We start from the raw sequence: 21,655 nt of genomic DNA, 5'->3' as shown, positions 1-21,655 counted from the left end.
AATCAGCTCCGAACTGTCCCTTTTTAAACCCAGTTTTAACTTAACAGTCAGAAGCTGATTGGCCAGTGATAAAATACCAGGCACTTGATCACTTCTCCTCCCTTATCACTGCTTCATACATCTACCCCTGTGTGCCCAGGCACAATCTGAAGTTCAACTGTACACCACCATATAACTGGCCATAAGGATAACAGACACAATTTTCTAAAAATCAATATTTTCTTCCAAATTTATCAATATAAAAAATATTCCTAGGGGTGCTATGAACAAAATTGCTTGGGAAAGAAAATTTGGTAACCACTGGTCTAGTGTGTACGTACTATGTTGTTAAAGATGCACACTCCCATTGATTGTTAACTATTCCTCCTGTAGTCTGAACATGCAGTCAAATTTTGACTATGGGGAGTAATCAATTATTGCTGGATTTTTAAAACAGTTGATAAATCTGCATTTTTTAAGGCAAATTGGATTTGACCTATTCAATGGGTGTGGTATATGGTCCCGACAGTCGGGATCCCGACAGTCATTAGCCCGACGTCGGGATCCTGACTGGCCGGACTCAGACAGCATGGTGAGCGCTCACCACCTATTCTATTCTCCCTCATGGGGGTTATGGACCCCTACGGGGGAGAATAGCCGGTGGTCGTCGGGATCACGAGTGTCGGGGGATTGACTGTCAGGATCCCGACATCAGGGTAATGACTGTCAGGATCCCAACTGTCGGGAAACTGTCCAGCACCCCTATTCAATGCCGGTGGAAATATTTTGACTAGTTCAAAACTCCATCATGTTTGAAAACCACATGGATCGGCGAATTCACCGATCCACATGTTTTCAACTAAAATTTTGTTGGAATTTTGACTGTTTTGGGGTCTGTTTTTGCCCATGCCAATTTGTCATTTCAAAAAGTGAAATCACGTGGGCGATTAATTTCTATAAAAAAAATTGGCTGAAAACACCCACAATGGAATACTGAGTGGCCAAATTGGTGCCGTTTTTTTCAGCTAGCCGAAAAAACTGCCCTGATTGAATACCCCCCTATATCAGCAATGGCTCAGCGGGGGGTGACATCACTGAACACTATCATTAAGTGCGTTAGTGCTTTAATGTTTGCCTGGGTGTTAACAATAACAATATCGCTATAGGGTGTACCCAGCTTTAGTAAAAACAAATAGTGATTGGAAGACGATTGGCACTGAGTCAGGTGCTGCTGCTTTATATTGAAAATATTATAATAAAAATGTAATTATATTTAATAAACACTCACTTTGTGATCACCTTTCTGTAATCTGTTGGGTGGCCACGGCAGCTAGCAGCATAGTGGACTAAGGTCCCGACCACTTATAATCAGTAGTAATAGTGTGATGTTTGTGATCGCTAGAGAAATCATCTAAATTGAATCATTCAAACTCGGCGAGATATCAATAAGAGGAGATAATATTACAGAGTATTATAAACACGATATGAGTTTATGTATATTGAATAATTACCACATAAGATACTTCTCAGAAAATCAGTAAGGAAGAAATTTCAGATTATAGTGTCCGAATTGACACATTGATTGCTGAATGACACTGCTATGAATTTGTGGCAACAATTAGTCAGTATTGGATACATTATTATATAACAGTGTTTCAGATGTTTCTACAGGCTGTAAAACTAGTAGAACTCTCTACATTTGAGATATAAAAAATCCTGCAGTGCTATAGAATTGAACGGCACTAGTAAAATTCACACGAACGATGGCCGACCCAACATTGGGCTTGTAATATTGCCCACTTATAGTGATTACACACAGTTATTCGCTGAATAGGGATAACTCTTTTAAAAAGAACACACGTCGCACATAATAGAACACACATAGCGGACTTATATTTTTAATTCATTTTAATATTGTTATATTTTTTACATTATTTGCACATATGTCACTATTTACTAAGTTTTAATATGTTGCTGTTTTGTATTGTAAGTAATAAAAGGTATGTTTTATATTTGACAACAGACACTGCGCTAAAATAGAAAATTATTGTAATTTTAAATTAAAAAAACGTATTAAATAAATCTAAGTACAAAAAAAATACATAACAATAAAAACAGAGCTCATTCATAAACTGGCATTGTAAGCATTTTAATATTGTTAGTAGTCCAATCCAGAGCAATTCCTACCTATAAGGGTCCTTATAATGGTTGCTTAATAGATTAGTTGATGCCTGTAGCAATAAGAAAAGCATAGGTTAGTAGTTGGTTGTTTTATTTGTTATGCATAGGAGAGAGTCAATGCAGCAATTTAGCAATGAATGGAAGTTAGTATAGATAGTGTGATATAATTACCACTTCTTTGCAGCAACAATTGTCGTCGGTGATGGCTGGATATGGCTCCTGGCTTGATCTGGTTACCACTCCAGTGTTGCCTTGTCTGGATCCACACACAAGATGGTCACCGTTAGATGTGCAGAAAACGGGTACCAGAAGGTGCAAGAGATCTGTTTACGCAGAGTAGGTACTTGATTAGTTTCATGGCGGCAGCGTGGCCGCGCGCTACTTCCGGGTTTCAAACTTTCTAAAATAAACGAAATAAACTCCATGCCAACATGGAACTAAACAAGTACCAAGTAAAGTCCCTTTAAGGTTTATAATGTGCAATTGTCAGGTTTTAATCAGATTATGTTTATGAATTTGTCTATCTGTTTGCCATTACACGGGGATGGATTAAGAAGTGAACCCCTTGACCAGCTCTTAGAATGTGCCCACCTCTTACTATAAGAAAAGTGTAGACTACCCGGCAAGCATCGATTTCAATGAATAGACAAAATTATATGGTCTGGGAAATTATTATATCAGCTGTTAAATACTATTGTGTTCATTTGTCTAGAACTGCATCTGAACACAATAAGGCAGATATTGGGGATTTATATTCATTAATTGTCTCTAGTATATAATGTATCAATTAATTTCCCTAAGTTAAAAGCCATACAGAGTGGTAATGGATGCTCAGACGATGCCTGAGATATATTGGATTTAACCATAATTGTTGTAAAGGAAAATAAGTATCTGACAATTCATCTTTCACAGGAGATGTAGAAAGCAGGTCAGTGGAGTATAATCTAGAAGGAAATTATTTGATTCTTGTCCAAACCACCTTGAATTGGATTGTAAAAGGCAACCTCGGGGAAGAATCAATCTTTGCCATTGACAAGTGTACTATCTAGTGTTCACAGTGGAGAGACTGTAGTTTCATTGTTTTACCTGCTTCGCTATCATCTTGCCAACCTTTACTTATAGTAGCCTTTCTTTGCATGCCACTATATAGTAATATTTCTTTGACCTCCCCAGATACTTTCCCCAAAAGGATTGGTTTGTGCCCTTACGTCTAAATCTCTTAGCAACATAGTGAGTTTTACGAGATCACAATGAAAGGAGCATAAAAGTGGTAGTGGTGATGCGACTCTGCAAGAAGTCTTCAATTTTAAAAGCTGTTGACCTATATACAGTACAATGCTCCATTCTGTTGACAAATGCATAAATTATATGTAGTCAGCTTCTTCTACGGTTCTCTACGGTAGAGGCTAATTCTCAACAGTAGATTTAGAGATTTAAAATGCCAGAGGCAGCTAGGGACAATATGTTTTAAATCTATACCTTAATTCCCCTTGATGACAAAATATATACATGATGTGGGACGTCTTAGAACATTTATACAACGTGATAAATCACGGTAAGCTTTATTTTATTCTATGTTACATTTAGAAACATGTCTACACTAGGTAGCTTTAATTGAAATGGAAATGTTTTCCAGATCATAATATAATACATTACATTTGTACTATAAATAAAAAACAAACAAATAACCCATGAGTTTAATGGCATAAATCGGAAGACTGGTGGTCTAGAACATGATTAAAAGGACAGCTGGGCCTTATTTTTGTTTGTTAGTGATTTGTAGAACTTGATGGTCACAATTGCAATATAATATTGTTAATAACTTGTTTTATGTGTCACTGGTTATTCTAATGTACAGTACACTTTGCACACTATCATCTTATGGGACTAAAGGTGGCCATACATTAGAAAGATATTGTACCCAATCATACAATCTCAATTGATTGTAAGATGGATTGTATGCAGATTGTGTGCACATCTTGTGTACACAATCATGCAGCAGATGGATTGTATGACTGATTGTATGATGGATTGTGAGTAGATTGTGTGTCCAAAAACCACCAAGGACTGCTGGGATTTCAAGGGAAATTGTACACAATCATGAGCGCAATCGATCTTAAGATCGATCTTTCTGATGTATGGCCAGCTTAAGTTCGAAGATGGGTTTGATCGGACGACCCCTTAAGGGTGCTGTCATAAGGGGAGCACCACCCAAGACATTCTTTTGTTTCCCCCTGAATTAACCTTTTTATTGTCTTGTGATAGCACACCTCAATATCATATGGTCCTGAGTCCTCACATTTATAATAAGGTAATTTGAACCATCAATATTGACCGAATTTTCTAGTGCGATCGATAATTTTCTCTCTCTTTCGGGTCAAAAAAACGTGAAAAAAAACCATGTCAACCTGTCGACCTAACCTATGTCGACTTTGTCCCATGTCAACCTAGACACCTGTCGACCTTCACCCATGTCGACCTAGAACCATTTCAACCTTCACCCATGTCGACCTAGAATCCTGTCAACCTTCCCACCTGCCAACCCAACTGTGTCGACCTAATGACTGTCGACCTAACTGTGGTCAACAATACGATCCACACCCGCTTAGGCTGCAGTGAAACTACACAAGTAAGGCAACCATTGGGCTAGGCTATTAGCGTAGCTTCAAACGTAGCGTAAGCTGCCGCCGTGAAACTACACAAGTACCCAGATGTGTAGCCCCCCTTCTAAACGGCGCAACAAGCCCAGGTTCTGTGTCTTCAGATACACACTTCCTGGACCCAGTCTTTTGATGCAGCACCTGGTTTGCAGCTGCATATACAGTAGGAGGTATCTATTTCCTACAGATGCCTCCTATTACATTTGCACAGCCATTTCCCTGTGGCTCTGCAATCTTGTATCAATCTGAATCAAGCCTATTGTTCTTCCAGCTGTACAAAAGTGTCTGCTGTAGACAGCTATACACCAGACTATAATAAATTATATCCGTAAATTCCATAAGCTTTTCAGAACTGTTTATAAGAATAGATTGCAGAAAGATTTTTGCTTTTGGCACTAACAATAAAATACTGCAAATCTGTGTGTATTTAACAAATAAAGAATTTCTGGATTTTTTAATCATAACATATAAGCGTGCATCCTATCAGTAAGCTTTCTTAAAAATATGAGCAAAATCCCCTTGCTTTTATTTGCAAGATACCGATTTGTAGTATATCATTGTTGGTGCCAATAGCCAAACTGTTTTTGTTATGTATACATGCAGCTAGTACCTTGTACGGGATATATGCAGGTGACCAGCGGTCAGAATACTGGGGCAGGCTTCCCGATGCAGAGAATATCAACAGAAGTCAGGTTGGTATACTTGTGCTCCGGTGCCAGTGTTGTAAGGGCAATCGGGATAATAGAATCTGTGTATTGAATCTCAGCATTGTGACTATCGGGATATTAACCGCACACCCCTTGTACAATATGAGTAAAACCCAACACAATTAGAAATAACACAGGAAGAGGTATACCTGTGCTAGAAAATAGATATGCCATGTGTGTGGCATATCTAAATTCAATATTTAATCTAATTAATAAAATACAATATAAAAACTATAAATAGATGAGGTGTGCCCATAAGTTAATAGTTATTATAAGCATAAATCAGATAGTCACCCACTTTATCCGCCAATTATGGAACGGCCGTGTTTTTGTTTTTCACAATGCTGTAATGGCGATCCAATATTTGTAAAGGAAAATCCTCGCCCACTTGTTTTGACCGGGCCTCTAAGGAGGTGGCATTCATCCAGAAGATATTAATTGCCACAGTGGAGTAGATGGAGTACTGTATTGCTAATAATATGGCATTCCACAAACATGTTGTGTAGAAAGCAAAGTCCTTTTGCTGGATTTGAGCAATGGCGAAGTAGGCACTCACATAGACTAGAGCTGGCCATACATCTACAGACCGATTGTCAGATTGTGCTGGTTGAAACAACACCTGGTAATATATGAATGACAGTTTTTGGCAGTTTTCCACCAATTCAAAGCAAATGGTCAACTGTCATTTGCTCTCATCCATTACCAGGATTTTGTTCCAACCAGCCCAATTTGACAATCAATCTGCAGATGTATGGCCAGCGGGTCATCTTTGAGAAAGCTGCAGATAGCAGTGAAACGCAAAAGGTGTTTTATTGTTGAGGCAGAAAGCTTTATTCTAAACTGTTCACCCCATTCAAGGATTCTCCAAGCATCGGCAGATCCACTGCCCCACTTTGGAACCTACATCGCCATTGCTCATTTCCGGCAAAAGGACTTTGCCTTCTACACAACAAGTTTGGGGGAACACCATCTCCTGAGTAATACAATTCTCCATCCACTCCACTGTGGCAACTTACATCTTTTGGAGGAGCACCACCTCCTTAAATGCTCTGTCAATATAAGTTGGTGAGGACTTTTCTTTACAAATATTGGATCAACATTACAGCATTGTGAGAAACAAAAACACCTCAGTTCTATAATTGACAGATAAAGTAGCTATTCTTAACTTCTTGGCACACCTCCGCTATTAATAGTTTTTTATTGTATTTCATAAATTATATTAAATATTGCATTTAAATATGCCACATGCCTGACATATCTATATTCCTACGCAGTTATATAGATTCTATTGCCAATCACCAGGACTCGCCACCAGATGGAAGGGGGCGCATGAGACGCTCGTGTGCCCCATTTCATCTGAACCCACCGCCACTCCTCAGTTGGTGTCCACAGCCCCCCCCCCCCAACCTTGCCCGTCTCCCTGAAGCGGAGCAGCCCCCCCCCCCCCAACCTTGCCCGTCTCCCTGAAGCGGAGCAGCCCCCCCCCCCCAACCTTGCCCGTCTCCCTGAAGCGGAGACAGGCAGGGATTCTGCTCCCTTCCGCTGAGTGACAGGGATGCTCATGCGTGAGACGCTCGCACTACCCCTTCAAATGGAGCATATCTGGCGGGGAGGGTATCTGGCGAGAGCTTGCATTGAATGAGAGGCACTTCATCTGTACCGCTTCCTGTGTTCTTTCTAATTGTATAGGGGTTGAATATCCATTGTTCTTCTGCTGCTTGGCAGAAGCACACTAACATTAAGGACATTTCCATTAATATATTGATATCTTTCTCTTACCAAAACTGAGCACGAGCATGTTTATTTCCTTTATCAATACATTGTTAAAGTGTTAAACAAACTAGTTTGTATAATGTACCTTAAGTGTTTAAAGGTAATTTAAAGGTAGTTTATATAATGTACTTTGGGCAGTAGCAAAGTGATTAAAGGTACTCAATAGTGAAAAATCATGCCAAGTTTCTGTACTGATACACCGGAATAACACACAATCCTTATAACATACTTGCCGGGCCCTGATAAAATTTGTAACGTGGCCTAATCACGGGAGGCGTTGCCACCTCCCGCTATTAGGACACTCCCCCAAAATTATTCCAGGGAGAGTGAAAACCCCTATAAAGTTGAGGGGGGAGTTTTCTAAAGTGGAGGGAGGTACATGCGGGCCCCTCCAGCAAGCCCGAGCACGAGTAATTAGTACCCGCTCCCCCCCTCTCTGTTTCCCTGAGTATGCCTTTTAGGTAAACATGACTATCTGCTCTTTTGGCCCCCAACTGGCTCATATGAGCGTGCACAGGGAAGAAACTTACCGTATGCAGTGAATTCCATTTTGCAACAGAAAGCCCAAATAGTGTAAGGGTTGCATTGATAGGTTCTATAAAAGCAGCACACGCTGTTCTAACAGCACGCTGTATAAACAGTGAATGACAATAAGTAGGTTTCAGGCTCTGCTTCGTAATAGAGTCTGATCTCTGAGGCTACATTGATAGAACCATCTAGATACATTCTGCACTGCAATCCAGGGGATTTCATAAATGTAAAAACATAACTGAAATATTCATATAAATATTAATCCAGTAATACTCTCTGAAAATGAACTTAAATGTATTAGGGGCATTCTATTTTATAGTATTAACGCTTAACCAGAAATATGTAGATAGCATCGGCATAAATCAGTTTAATGCAGTATTTTAGTATATACTAATGTGTATATTCCCTCCCTCCCCAGCCATCTCTTACAACAACAGTGCAGAGATTTCTCTCCTCTTCTATCTCTGTCATAAAGATGAGAATCCATTCTCCCTGTCTCCTTGGTGATGTCCAAGGCTTGTCTTCACCGCTGCTAACAGCTTCACTTTTTCTATGAAAGAATATTGTTCATTTCTGTACAATTGCATGCAAAGGCTTGGCTCCTTTTATTCCATTTGAAGACAGAGGCTTGTGTGCCTGATAACCTTTTAAAGAGATGAGAGGTGTAGATAATCAAAGGGAACTGATAACAGCAGTGTAGCCTGGGCAATAATACATAGTGGCTAGGCACAGCTATGGCAGTTGCAATCCTGAATATCTTGTCTGTGCCCACATCTGTCTGAGCGCTCTGCATTTTGGACACATACCGCTGCTTCGCTTCATTTTTTATCTATTTCTGGGACATGGCGATTAAAGGCTGGCTGCACCTGTCAAGGTCATTTAAATTTCTGAATACTTGCTTGTCTTTTGCGTTGCCAAGATAAAATAAAATGTAATCTACATCCACAGTTCCTTCGGTAATATGCTGCAATGGAGGACAACACTGTGCAAATGTGATTAGAAGGATATTAGATTTTGTTTCAAAGAGTTGTTCTCCCTAGTCTGACCATTAACATCTCTGGTTTAAACACCCATTCTCTTTCAAGGAACATAACACTTAGAATTCTTGCAGAGAAAGCTTCATAAATATCCCAATGGCAATTGAGCTCCTGCGTTGTATATTTGCATGTATATTGCCTCTTACATTTTTAACAGGTGTATCCCTAGAGGGCCCTTAAACCTTCATTCCCTGGACCAGTTATGGCTGCCTGCACATCAATCAGTGTTTCCTCAGCGTGTTTTGTTTTGCGATAACTCACATGGCACCTCAGCTTTCTCTGCTTTATAACATTTACTCTAAAAACATTATATCACTGTTTCTAGGCATACAACCATCACATGGCAACTACTGTACTAGCAAGACCCACTGTTTTTAATGCAGTTTACAGAGAGAGCCATCCTCATCTAGCCCTTTATTAGGATTAAGTGAGCCAGAGCTGTTGGATTTACAGATCGAGTCTTCTTCAACTGGCCTTCTCTGGATCCTATCCTTAATCCCCTACTGTATTGTTCTATGTATTGTATTGCAGCTTAGAACAATAGGTCTTGGTGAGCCATGGCTCACCATGGCTATCCAGAGAAAGCTAGTTGAAGAATGCTCCATCTGTACATCAATCTTATACTGTACATACTTTGTGGGAGACTTCCAACGTTCAGGTGGTTCTTTTCAGATGCTACGCATTTCCCAGGTGAAGGGGACATTTCATGGATTGATGATTGATTTACGTTCAGGGGTTCATTCTGGTTGACTCAAAAAGCTCAGAATTTCCCAGCTTTGCGAGCCAACTAAACACCCCCCCCCCCCCCCCATGAAATCATTCGATGGTCTCCGATTTCAGAACGCTAGAAAATCTAAGTCACTCTTTGCGGCGCCCTGGTATGGGAACAGAGTGGGCAGCTGACATATGGTGATGTCACCTGCCTGCCCCCAGCACCCACGTCATGGCCAAATTACCATGGCAATGCCCAGCCTTTTCATGGGGACGACCATAAATCCCTGGGCGTTCCCATTGGCGCGACCCATGGCCGCTGCCCCACACCCCCGCCCGCACTGCTTCATGCGAGTACAAGTCGCCACGTCCGTTTGCAAATGGAGCCTGCAAATGCGAATAAATGCTTATGCGCATGTACAGAATAAAAACATTGCTCCCCCGTGTGGACGCATGTGGGAGAGTAAAGATCAGAATGACCTCAGCATTCTCTGCAGCGTGGCTACAGTTTGTATTAAAGTAATTATGTTGTTACTACCAGTGGCGGATTCAGGGGGGGGGGGGTCACCCGGGCATGTGCCCCCCCTGTCATTTGGCTCAATCCGTGTAGCATTATGTGAATTTTGACACAATCCATTTGGCATTATGTGAATTTTGGCTCAATTCTGTGTGTGTGTTATTATGTAAATTTTGGCTCAATCCATGTGGCATTATGTGAATTTTGACACAATCTATGTGGCATTATTTGAATTTTGGCTCATTCCATTTGGCATCATGTGTAAGGGGCAAGTATAATGGGGTCTAGTATTTTGTTGCATAATGTGTAAAAGTTGTATATGGTGTTGACACGCACCCTGTTGAGTGGCCACACACCCTTTTCCGGAGCGCGCCTTTGGCGCGCGCACAACTACATCCTTCACTTTTGTCGCCATGGTGGGCCTGCGTACTTTAAATGCCAGGGCCTATTTTTAATTCCATTCCCACCTTCTCCTGCCGCTCTCTTAGCATGTACACTGGCACCACTAACACCGCCCCTCCCCCACCCAAACCTCTCGCTTCCCCCGACGCAGTGGCATAGCTACTTTAAGGCAGACCCACTGCCACTTGGGAGAGCGAGCGCCTGCGGGGTCTTTATGGGTGCACCCGCCCGGGGCACTGACATTAGGCTGCGCTGATTCACTGAATCTGTACACAAAATTAGGAGGGGTGTGTGTGTGTGTGTGGGGGGGAGCTAGATTTCTAGTTGTGCCACTGCCCCGACAATGCCCCCAGTGCCCCCAGCCATCAATTACAACCCGCCAGCATCCACAAGTGTGTATGCACTCCATTGGTATTGATGTCATCGGGGATCACCTAAAGTGTAAGGCGCTTAAATCAAATGACGGAAGCCACCTAATTTTAAGAAATGTGCCCTACAAAATAGAGTAGCATTGGAACAGTATCTGGTACTGTAGGTCAGGAATGTTATTATTATTTTTCCAGAAAAATAGTACTGGGTATAGTGATCATTATATCCCGCATTGATCATTGCAATAGTCTCCTAACTGGTCTTCCCAAGAACAGACTCTCACCACTGCAATCCATTTTAAATGCTGCTGTTAGGCTGATCTTCCTTGCAAGACACTCATCGTCTGCCGATCCGCTCTGCCAGTCCCTTCATTGGTTACCTATATCTTACCGTATTCAAAATAAAACACTTTTACTAGCATATAAAGCTATTAACCATACTGCACCAGCATATATCTCTCTACTTATCACAAAATATCTCCCATCTGGACCACTCCGCTCTGCGCGGATCACTAGCTTCCATTTACTATTAGAGGACCTTCATCCGGCTGCTCTCACCCTATGGAATGCCCTTCCGCGCACAATAAGACTCTCCCCTAGCCTCCAAACTTTCAAGTGTTCCCTGAAAACTCACCTCTTCAGGCAAGCCTATCATATTTAAGTTCTACACGCATAACCCTCTGAGGCACTTATGTATTATTTAGCATCCCTTTTGGAAATACTAACTATGCTATTACTGGTGCCTGTCCTTGTGTTTCCCTCCTATATCCCTAAAGATTGTAAGCTTGCAGCAGGGCCCTCTAACCTCCAAGTCTGTCTGTTGTTACCCAGTTTGTTTTATCACTGTCTAAAATTGTAAAGCACAACAGAATCTGCTGCGCTATATAAGAAACTGTAAATAAATAAATAAATAATGGAGCAGTGGCGGCTCTTTCTTCTGCGGAGGAGAGGGGCTGCTGTGATACCGCCCTCCTCCACTGCCACCCAGTCGTCCTCTCTGCCCTTGTTCTCTCTCTTTCTCTCTGCACCTGTTCTCTCTCTTGCTCACTCTCTCTCACTGCTGCTGGTCTCTCTCTCTCTTCGTCCGGTCTCTCTCCCTCTCTCTCTCCCTCTCTCTCTCTGCCCCTGGTCTCTCTCTCTCTCTTTCTATTAAATGCACAGCAAGGTATGGTACTGGGATGCATAGATGCTCTCCCTACTATGCTGCTATCCACTGTTGCGACCGGCTTCCACTGCACCTGTCAAACTGAATTAAAGGAAGCGACACTGGCAGCATGAAGCACATTCCCAGCAGGAGTCCCAGCAGAGTCCCAGGTCAGACAGGCAATCCCCTGGGAGGACCCGTGAATAAGAGACACTACTAAGTGGATTCATATGATTAAGGGCCACATTGTATGGCACAATGTGAATAAGATTTTGTTTATGTGCAGCTCTACCTTGCCCAGTGTGTCTAAGGAATTGTAGCTGGTAAAATGTGTATACTGTAAGTCACACTACTGTGTGGTGTAATGTGAATAATGGACACTAATATGTGGTGTAATGTGAATTGGTACTATTATGTGGCCATGCCCCTTCCCCACGAACCCCCGACCTAAATTTTTGGTGCGCGACTTAGGCGCACAATGTCCTTGTTTTTGGTTCTTGTTTATGGTGGGGCACAAATTCCATTTCTGTCACAGAGCACAAAAATGTCTAGTTATAGCAATGCTGCTACTGGGCACATTATGTGTATAAGAGGACTAATACTACTATGAGCATTATGCATCCTTTTTTTCAACATGCGCTATCGGCACACGCTGACTCTTTGTAGCATATAGGAGGGCGCAAATGTAAACTTTGCATGAGGGCGCCGAACACCCTAGCACCGGCCCTGGCTACACTACTAAAGCGGATCGCCAACCAGACAGCATCGCCTCCAGCATGATTGGCTCCTACATGAGACTTCAGCATGCCACCACTACAGAGGAACGGCGCACCACCAGTGGAATTTTAAAACAGAAAGCTGCCTGTTCCAGGTGCCTTGGACCTTCTTTTTTTAAGTAGCAGTGAGTAGCACTGCTCCTGAATGGAGGGGGAGGCAGGCAGATAGTTCTAGAGGTTGCTGCTGGGGGGGCAGGTAGTTATGAGGCTACAGTTGGGGGGTGCAGGTAGTTAGGAGAATGCTGCTGGGGGAGAGAGGACAGATTCAGAGGCTGATGCTGGAGTAGGGGTTGAGCAGGGTCAGGTTAGGAGGCTGCTGCTGGGGTAAAGGGAAGGGGGGGCAGGTAGTTAGGAGGCTGCTATTGGGGGCTAGGGAGCGGGTGCCCACCATGTAATTTTCTTCTGGATTTACCCCTGACCATAAATTGTAGCAGTGCACTACAGAATATGACTGACGTGAGAGGTTTTGTCACCTTACATATTGAACCACCATCGTATTGTGAGACACACAACACATTTCAATGAAATATGGGCATGTCATTATGTTTGGGTTTTTGGTACTTGTTTCCAAGCACGGCGCCCGTCGTGGGTGATCGCATACCTTAAGTTAAGGTTACCTAAGGTATGCGATGTACGCGACTAACGCGATATTTGGCTATTTTTATCCTTTATTGCCGGCAATGAGAAAATCGTGTTGATTGCGTCCATCGCATGCCATTATAATGGCACGCGATCAACGCGATATTACTTAGGGAGCAATGTTAAATTAGCCGGCAATGAAAAAATCGCGTTGATCGCGTCCATCGCATACCATTATAATGGCATGCGATGCGACCAACGCGATTTTGTATAGGGAACAATGTTAAATGGGCCAATGGCCCCGATTTTTGATTGTATAGGCACCCTAATGGGTAATGTGTATGTTAAATGCCCCCCCCCCCCATTGTTAACGGCAACCCACGATTACCGCCAATCCAAAGCGTGGCGAGTGTAGTGAGCCCATGTGGGGCGGCGGTACGCATCCTACGACCTTTTCATACCCCCACTATCCACGTCGGCGTGGAGTTGATTTTATATAGTGTGGCGAGCGCAGCCAGCCACCGAGCCCGAAGCGTGGCTAGGGGACGCGTAATACCTGTGAAGTAATGCGCGTCCCCTCGCAGGGCTCGCTGCACTCCCCACACTTCGGGTTCGGTGGCTCACTGTGCTCGCCACACTATATAAAATCAACTCCACGCCAACGTGGATAGTGGCGGTATGAAAAGGTCGGAGGACGCGTACCGCCGCTCCTCGCGGGCTCGCTGCGCTCACCACGCTTCGGGTTGGCATTGATTGTGGGGTGGCATTAACAATGGGGGGGGGCATTTCACCCATGAGGGTGGGTATACAATGAAAATTGGGGTCTGGGGGCATCTTACATTGGGGCCAATGCAATATCGGGTCTCAGGGACCATTTTACATTGGTTCCAATGTAAAAAATTGCGTCGATCGCATCGCATGCAACCAAATCGCATGCAATGCTATCGACGTGATTTTTTGGGTCCCGATGGATGCAATTAAAATCGCTGGCGCCGTGCTAGGAAACAAGTACCGGGTTTTTCCCATGCAAAAATTGTGAAATTTGTACTCATGGAATTTTTTTTGAATATTGACATCAAAACAATGATATGTAAATATGGGATACTTTGCTATCTGGTTCCTATGAGGTGCCAAGTTTGCAGTAATATGGCTTAGATATGGTTAAATATACAAAATAACACACACAATAAATGTTGACCACTTCTATATCAACCTTCTGACACTTATAACCTAGTCCATATTGTGTCAACCTATTGTCAATCTTTTCATCCACACTCAATGAATTGTATGACTTGCAAATTTAATTTTTGGTGTGACTTGTCCCTGCTAGAGATGTGCAAGATATCCGCTAAAAATGCCAGTGTCGTTCACATTTGTTATATAAATTCAAATAAATATTGTTTTCTATATAAGGTAAACATTACAGGTCGGTGAATAAAAATGTTTGCCTGGCAATTTTCACACCTTTTTATTTCACAAACCCCTTGGCACTCAAAGGGTTAAGGTGGACAGATTATGATAGGGAAAAGGTGCAGGCTGAACAAATTACATATAACATGTGGTGATGTGATAAAGAAAACCTTTGTGGAAAAAGTCAGTTATTTTACTTTCTTGCATTCTAATCACACTGTCTTACAGCTGCCAGGATTCAACCATTTAAAACTGTGTATCTGTTCACTTCTTTCAGAGTTATTAAGCTGCTAATCCTAGGAAAACTGAGTTAGGGGCAGGTTTCTTAAGGTATTGTAGAATTAAACATTATCACACTTTAATTTTACAGCATGTAAGCAGGATTGAATTGGAAGACATCCATTACTTACCAAGCGATTGGGTACTACAGTAATCAGTCACTGCGCTTGCAAGGCTTCATTCCAGACACAAATTTATTTGCATGCTGATACCATTTTGAAGGCAATAGCTTTTAAACAGTTGAGCAATGGGGACTTTTCTACTGCAGTTTATGTAATAGAGTTACTGGACAGTGATTTATTTTGTATTAAAGCCATGTACTAAGCCATGAAAATTGATAAAATGCAGAGTGGTAAACCTCCAACCAAACAACTCCTACCTGTCATTTTTAAACACAGCCTGTAACATTAGGAGCTGATTGGCTGGTGGTTTATCACTCTCCATTTTATCACTTTTCAAGCTTAGTACATCTGTTCAGGGCCGCCGACAGGGGAGTGCCAGGGGTACAGCTGTCCTGGAGGGGCCTGGGCAGCTGCCCACAGTGGCATGGCACCACCCCCCACACACACACACACACACACACACACCCCCCACACACCTGCACAAATCCCCCCCACCCGGCCAGGCGCGCACAATACACAGTGCAGCCTGCAGAGCGCCGAGCCTAGGATACAGAGGGGCTTGGTGCTCTGCAGGCTGCACTGTGCAGTGAGTGCTCCAAGTCCCGGAGGAGAAGATGCTGCGCCGCTGCCACCGCTGGTAAGTTATAGTAATTGGGGCGAGGCGGGGTGCCGGCGCGCGAGGGGGGGTGCAGGCATGCACGGGGGAGGGGGGTGCCGGCGAGGGGGGTGTTAACAATGCCTGGCGCTGGCACTTCACGCTGCCCAAGCATAGGGTACCACCTTGCCTCCCCCAGCCTGTATCTGTCCCAGCCACAGGGGGAGGGGTGGGGGCACCAAAATTTTCCCAGCAGGGGGCGTATCATACGTCGTTACGCCACTGCCACAGTACTTACGAGTGGAGTGGAAGTGAGCGTTATGTGTGTCCTTATATTAATGAGTAGTGAAAGTGTATGCGGTCAGGAATTGTGTTCCTCTGTGTATGGCCACAGGCTGTGTAGTGTCTGCGGAGGTACCACTAACATATGTAGGATTAATGCTGCTGCTTCATCCTCCCATGTCAGCATAAAGCAGAAGATTGCTGATGTCTAAGTTCAATGATGCAGATGGAACCGGAAGTGATGCAACGAGGTTCATCTCCATGGCACTGGGAGACTTCTTCTGCCATCAGGAGAAGAACTTCTTCCACCATTACCAATATTATTTACAAGTACCCCAAACTGGTCTGCAGAGTACCCCCGGGGCTGCTAGCACCCCAGGTTGGGAACCACTGCTATAGCTGATAAATAATCATTTACCTTTTGCCACACTTTTTTCAGAATAAGTAATTGCCTGTAGCAGCTGTACCATGGTGAAACCAGTTCCCTCATTAGATTGGACATAGGGTTCAAGTTCTCAAAAGAAGTCTAGACATCCACTAAGGGAGGACTCACCGGCAGTCGGGATTCCGGCAGTCATTACTCTGACATCGGAATACCGACTTCTAAAAGCCAGACACACAGGCAGTGGCTATTCTCCCTCGTGGGGGTCCACAACCCCCATAGAGGGTGAATAAAATAGGTGGCGAGCGTAGCCAGCCACTGTGCCTGCAGCATGGCGAGCTCAGCATACCCACAAGGGGCTTTGTATGCTCGCCCCACTGTCTGAGTCCCCGCAATCGCGATTCTGATGTCGGGCTAATGACTGTCGGAATACCGACTGTCGGGGTGTTCCACCACACCCCTGCAAAGAGACAGAATGTGAAAACTGTCCCAGCATGAAAGCCACCAAGGTTTGTAACTTTGATTGTGTGACAGAAGCAATGCAAATGAAGCAAAAGCCATTCGCAGCTAAAGGATGGGAAGGAACCAGAAGAAGGACTCAATAATGGGGTATCTGAAGGAGGTGGAAGAAAACAGCCTTCATGAGAATCCAAACAGTTCAAAAACACAGATGAGACACCATAGAAAGCAACTAGTTGGCAACTCCCAAGAAGATCCAACCACCCCGATGTCACAGGTGAGACATAGGCAGCAACTTAAGCCTGTAGGTGAGGATCAGCACATTTGAGAGAGCATTGGGCAAGAGGTTTTGACATGGATGCATCCCTAGTCCTGTGAGTCCAGCAAGGAGTAGATAAATGGCACATGCCGGAGAGGAGACAAAAGGGGAAATTTTCCAAGATGGGAGCTCTAGCTCACATGAGATACTGCTATCGGCAACCAATCAGATCCTATCTATTATCTTCTAGAATGTGCTAAATAAATAAGAAGTGGGTTCTGATTGGTTGCCCATTGCAACATCCCATGTAAAATAGAAGTTCCATCTTAGTAAACTTCCCCCATAAAATCCTCAGAGCGGCTAGAAGGAGAGAGGAGTACTGGACCTCCAAAAAATCTATTCTTAAACAATGTGTACCAGAAATACTTCTTTAAAAAGCCACAATGTTTGCAACCTGTTTTATTGCATCCTCTCGTTCTAAATTCTGTACTGCCCTAATTAACAATTCCTAGGCCATATCATGTGCCTACTTTACTGCAATATGTTTAATGATCAGCAGCGGCTCTTACCTCTGCGGAGGAGGGGTACTTCCATGATGCGGGCACCCCCTCCGCTGCCAACGCCGAAGCTGCTATGCTCATGGTCCCCTCCAGCTGCCTCCAATTATCCCAGGCCCCGGCAGCCGGAGCCCATCGCAGGGTAGGCGCATGCACAGTAGTTTCTTCGGTACTGCACATGCGCTGGACCCCAGCCTCTATGGTCTGCTTTTGCAGCAGCCCCAAGAGGCATTTTCAGGGTCTTGGGTCTGGTGCATGTGCAGTATCGTCCTAGTACTGTGCATTTGCAGGACCTGGTTTTTATGGACTGCCTCCAAATTCAACCACAGCAGGATGAGATTGACAGGATGACCATATTTCAAGGAGAACACATACATTTGTTCTGCAGGATCCGACGAAAATGTTACGTGTGATTCTACACATCCTGCTTCCTGCCAAGCGGGAACCGCTGTACTGCCCCATACTAAGGCAGAATAGCTGTTATCTTTTAATATAAACCAGATGAATATAATATATATAAATGTTGTGATTGATGGGTACAAAGTACTTTCACGTAATATTAGAGAGATAAGTAAAAATTATATAATTTTAGAGCCAAAAACACCACACATTACTATAAGAGTAGAATCAGCAATGTTTCTTTTTATTTCAGGTAATGTTATTTTATTCCCACCTGCCCGATAAATAGCTCACCAGCTGTGCCATTGTACATGAATCTTCCAATTTCATTCTGACCACTAAAAATAGTTTTTTGTTGTTTTGTTTGTGTGTGTGTGTGAAAAGCACCACGTACTGTATCACATGCACCATTACTGTACTATATCACAGGTTTCCTGAGTATGGTATAATGATAGCTAAAAACAACAAAACAGGTCGCAAGTTATAGCATTTCTTTGTGATGTTTTCCTTTCTGTACAAAATAGATTTTGTAGTTTCAAGCTATACATGAAAAGAGCACAATATCTGTGTTCAAAGGGAAACGTCTGGAAAAATAGAATTTCTAGAAAGCATGTTCAATTATTAATTACAAAATGTTTCAGAGTGATAGAAGATAGAGGGGCATACCCATGTTTATTATGGAATATTGGGTCGGATGTATTAACCCTTTGAGTGCCAAGTGAATTTGCCAAAATAAGTGTGAAAATTGCCAAGCCAACATTTTGCATTCACCATAATGACCTGTAATGTTTACCTTATATAGGAAACATAATCTTTTTTTACACAACTTTTTTACTTGAATTTATGTAACAAATGTGAGGGATGCTGGCATTTTTAGCAGATATTTTGCGCATTTCTCACAGAGTTAAGCCTCGTAAAGTGTTGATAAAGTGGCAGGTGATAACACCAGCCAATCATCTCTTAACGGTTCTTCCCCAGGGACGGATGTCAGGTTGTTGTTCTGCTGATGTTCTGTATTTTGCTGCAATATTCCTGATGATGGTCTTATGTAGACCGAAACGTGTCGTTACGTCGGATGGTATGTCGACTTGATACAAATAAAATGATATTCTGATTACCTAGACCTTGGTGAGTGCCCATTCTATTTCTCTCTCTCTATATATATATATATATATATATATATATATATATATATATATATATATATATATATATATATATAATGAACAACAGGGGTCCGGCACTCCACTTTAACATACACACAACGACCAAGGTGCCATCCACATGAAATGTATAAGTCCAGGTGTACCAGACGGTACACGGGCGGCACTCAATGGATTTTCATAGAAAGCAATAAAAAACTGCAGACCACTCCACAGTTTAGGTGCGACGTTTCGATAATTTAATATCGTTTTCAAGGACACAATACATACAAACTACACTTACCTATATAGAGAAGAAGAGACACCCATGTGAACGCCAGCTGCGTCGCCCGGCCCGTGCTGCTGCGGCGCTGAGGACGTGACGTCATCCACTGTTGTTCCGCCCAGCCCGCTGCCTCCGTTCCCAGGGAGACGCACTGACGCTGAAAAAGATAAACAAGAGAATGTAAAAGAGTCGGACACATCCGCTACGTCTAATGTGGTTAGCCCCCCTCTCACATATAAGAGAAAAGGCAATCATACAAGAAGAGCAATAACGAATAAGATGAGACAGATGCCAAAATGCATAAGAGAGCTATATGAGCAAAGTCATAACAATACAATATACCGTATAACACATGATAATGTGTCTATATTGCCAACACCAAATAATCACAGAAAACAGCCCAATGATAGATATTCATTCAGTCCAGCAGGATGGATGGTGTTTAATCTGAATATCCATCTTGCTTCAAGCTGAAGCAGTTTCTTGTCGCGGTCGCCACCACGAATATTAGTAGGGATTTGGTCAATCATTTTATATTTCAAAGTGGGGAGTGGATGGTTGTAATCCTTGAAATGGCGGGCTACTGGCTGGTCGGATGTTGCCCCCTCAAGAGCTGATTTGATAGCCGAGCGATGTGCCGCCATCCGCTCCTTGAAAGATCTTGTAGTTTTCCCTACATATAACAGCCCGCAAGGGCATCGAATAATATATATAATGTAGCGACTGGAACAAGTCAGCACTTGTTTGATTTTAAAAGCTTGACCTGTATGGGGATGAACAAAGGAATTTCCAGTTTCAAGGTACCCACAGGTTACACAACCCGTGCACCTGTAGTTCCCTGGTTTGCGTGACAGAAAATGTTTATTACAGCTTTTTCCCAGATTAGTGACATCTGTCTTCACAATCCTATCGCGGATATTGGTCCCTCTTCTGTAGCAGGGCATCACATCGACATTGGTCAATGCTGGTAAGTCGGGATCATGGCTAACCATTGGCCAGAATTTTTTGAGTGTCCCGATAGTACTAGCACTTGTAGTAGAATAGGTATTAATGAATGGTATTTTTTTCTTGGCTGATTTCTTTGAAGTTAGCCCTGTAAGGGTATCCTTTCTTGGGATGGCCAAAGCTTTTTGTTTGGCTTCCAACAGGCTCTGATGATCATATCCACGTTGTTCGAATTTTGTCACCATCTCATCCATCTGCGTGACGGTGGTTGCTTCATCACTACAAATGCGTCTAACACGCAGCATTTGGGAGAACGGTAAGCTTCTCTTGGCTGCACTGGGGTGATGACTCGTTGCATCAAGCAGGGTGTTCCTGTCGGTTTCTTTATGGAACAGCGATGTGGTAATTTGATTACCCTGTCTGGAGATCTGGACATCGAGGAAGTTAATAGTGGAATTATCGATGGTAGAGGTGAACTTAATGTATGGGTCACCAGCATTAGCCTGCAATAGCATGGCATCAAGACTATCCCGTGTCCCGGTCCAGATAAGTAGGATATCATCGATAAACCTTACATAGAAGGCAATCGACTCTGCAGCTGAGGATTGTGATAGAATGAGCTTTTCCTCCATCCAAAACATAAAGGCATTGGCGTACGTCGGAGCTACGCAACTGCCCATTGCGCAGCCCCGGCGCTGCAGATAGAAGGCCCCATCAAAGTAGAAATAGTTTCGAGTCAGGGTTAACTCCAAAAGACGTATATAAAAGTCGACGTTCGGACCTACATAGAGGGGGTTGTCAGATATCAGCAATCGGGTGGCAGATAGTCCATTAGAATGCTGTATGTTGGTATACAGACTAACGATATCTAATGAGCAAAAGATGAACTCTTCTGGTAAATTCCTAAGAGCTTGTAATTTCAATATCAGGTCTGTTGTGTCTTTCAAAAAAGTTTTCTGGGCTTGCACTGCTGATTGTAAATGCTGATCAAGATACTGCGAAATAGTGTGGTATAATGAGCCCCGCGCCGAAATAATCGGACGCCCTGGGGGATTGGTCGGATTTTTGTGTAGTTTGGGCAGGGTGTATAGTATTGGAGTGATTGGAAATTTGGTGGATAGAGTTTCCGCACATTTCTTTGAGATGATCGAGTCCTTCACCGCATTGTTGAGA

The sequence above is a fragment of the Crinia signifera genome, chromosome 6 (genome assembly GCF_055691185.1).
Source record: "Crinia signifera chromosome 6, ASM5569118v1, whole genome shotgun sequence".
Lineage (NCBI taxonomy): Eukaryota > Metazoa > Chordata > Amphibia > Anura > Myobatrachidae > Crinia > Crinia signifera.
The sequence above is the reverse complement of the archived record's forward strand: the minus strand, read 5'-3'. Positions refer to the sequence as shown.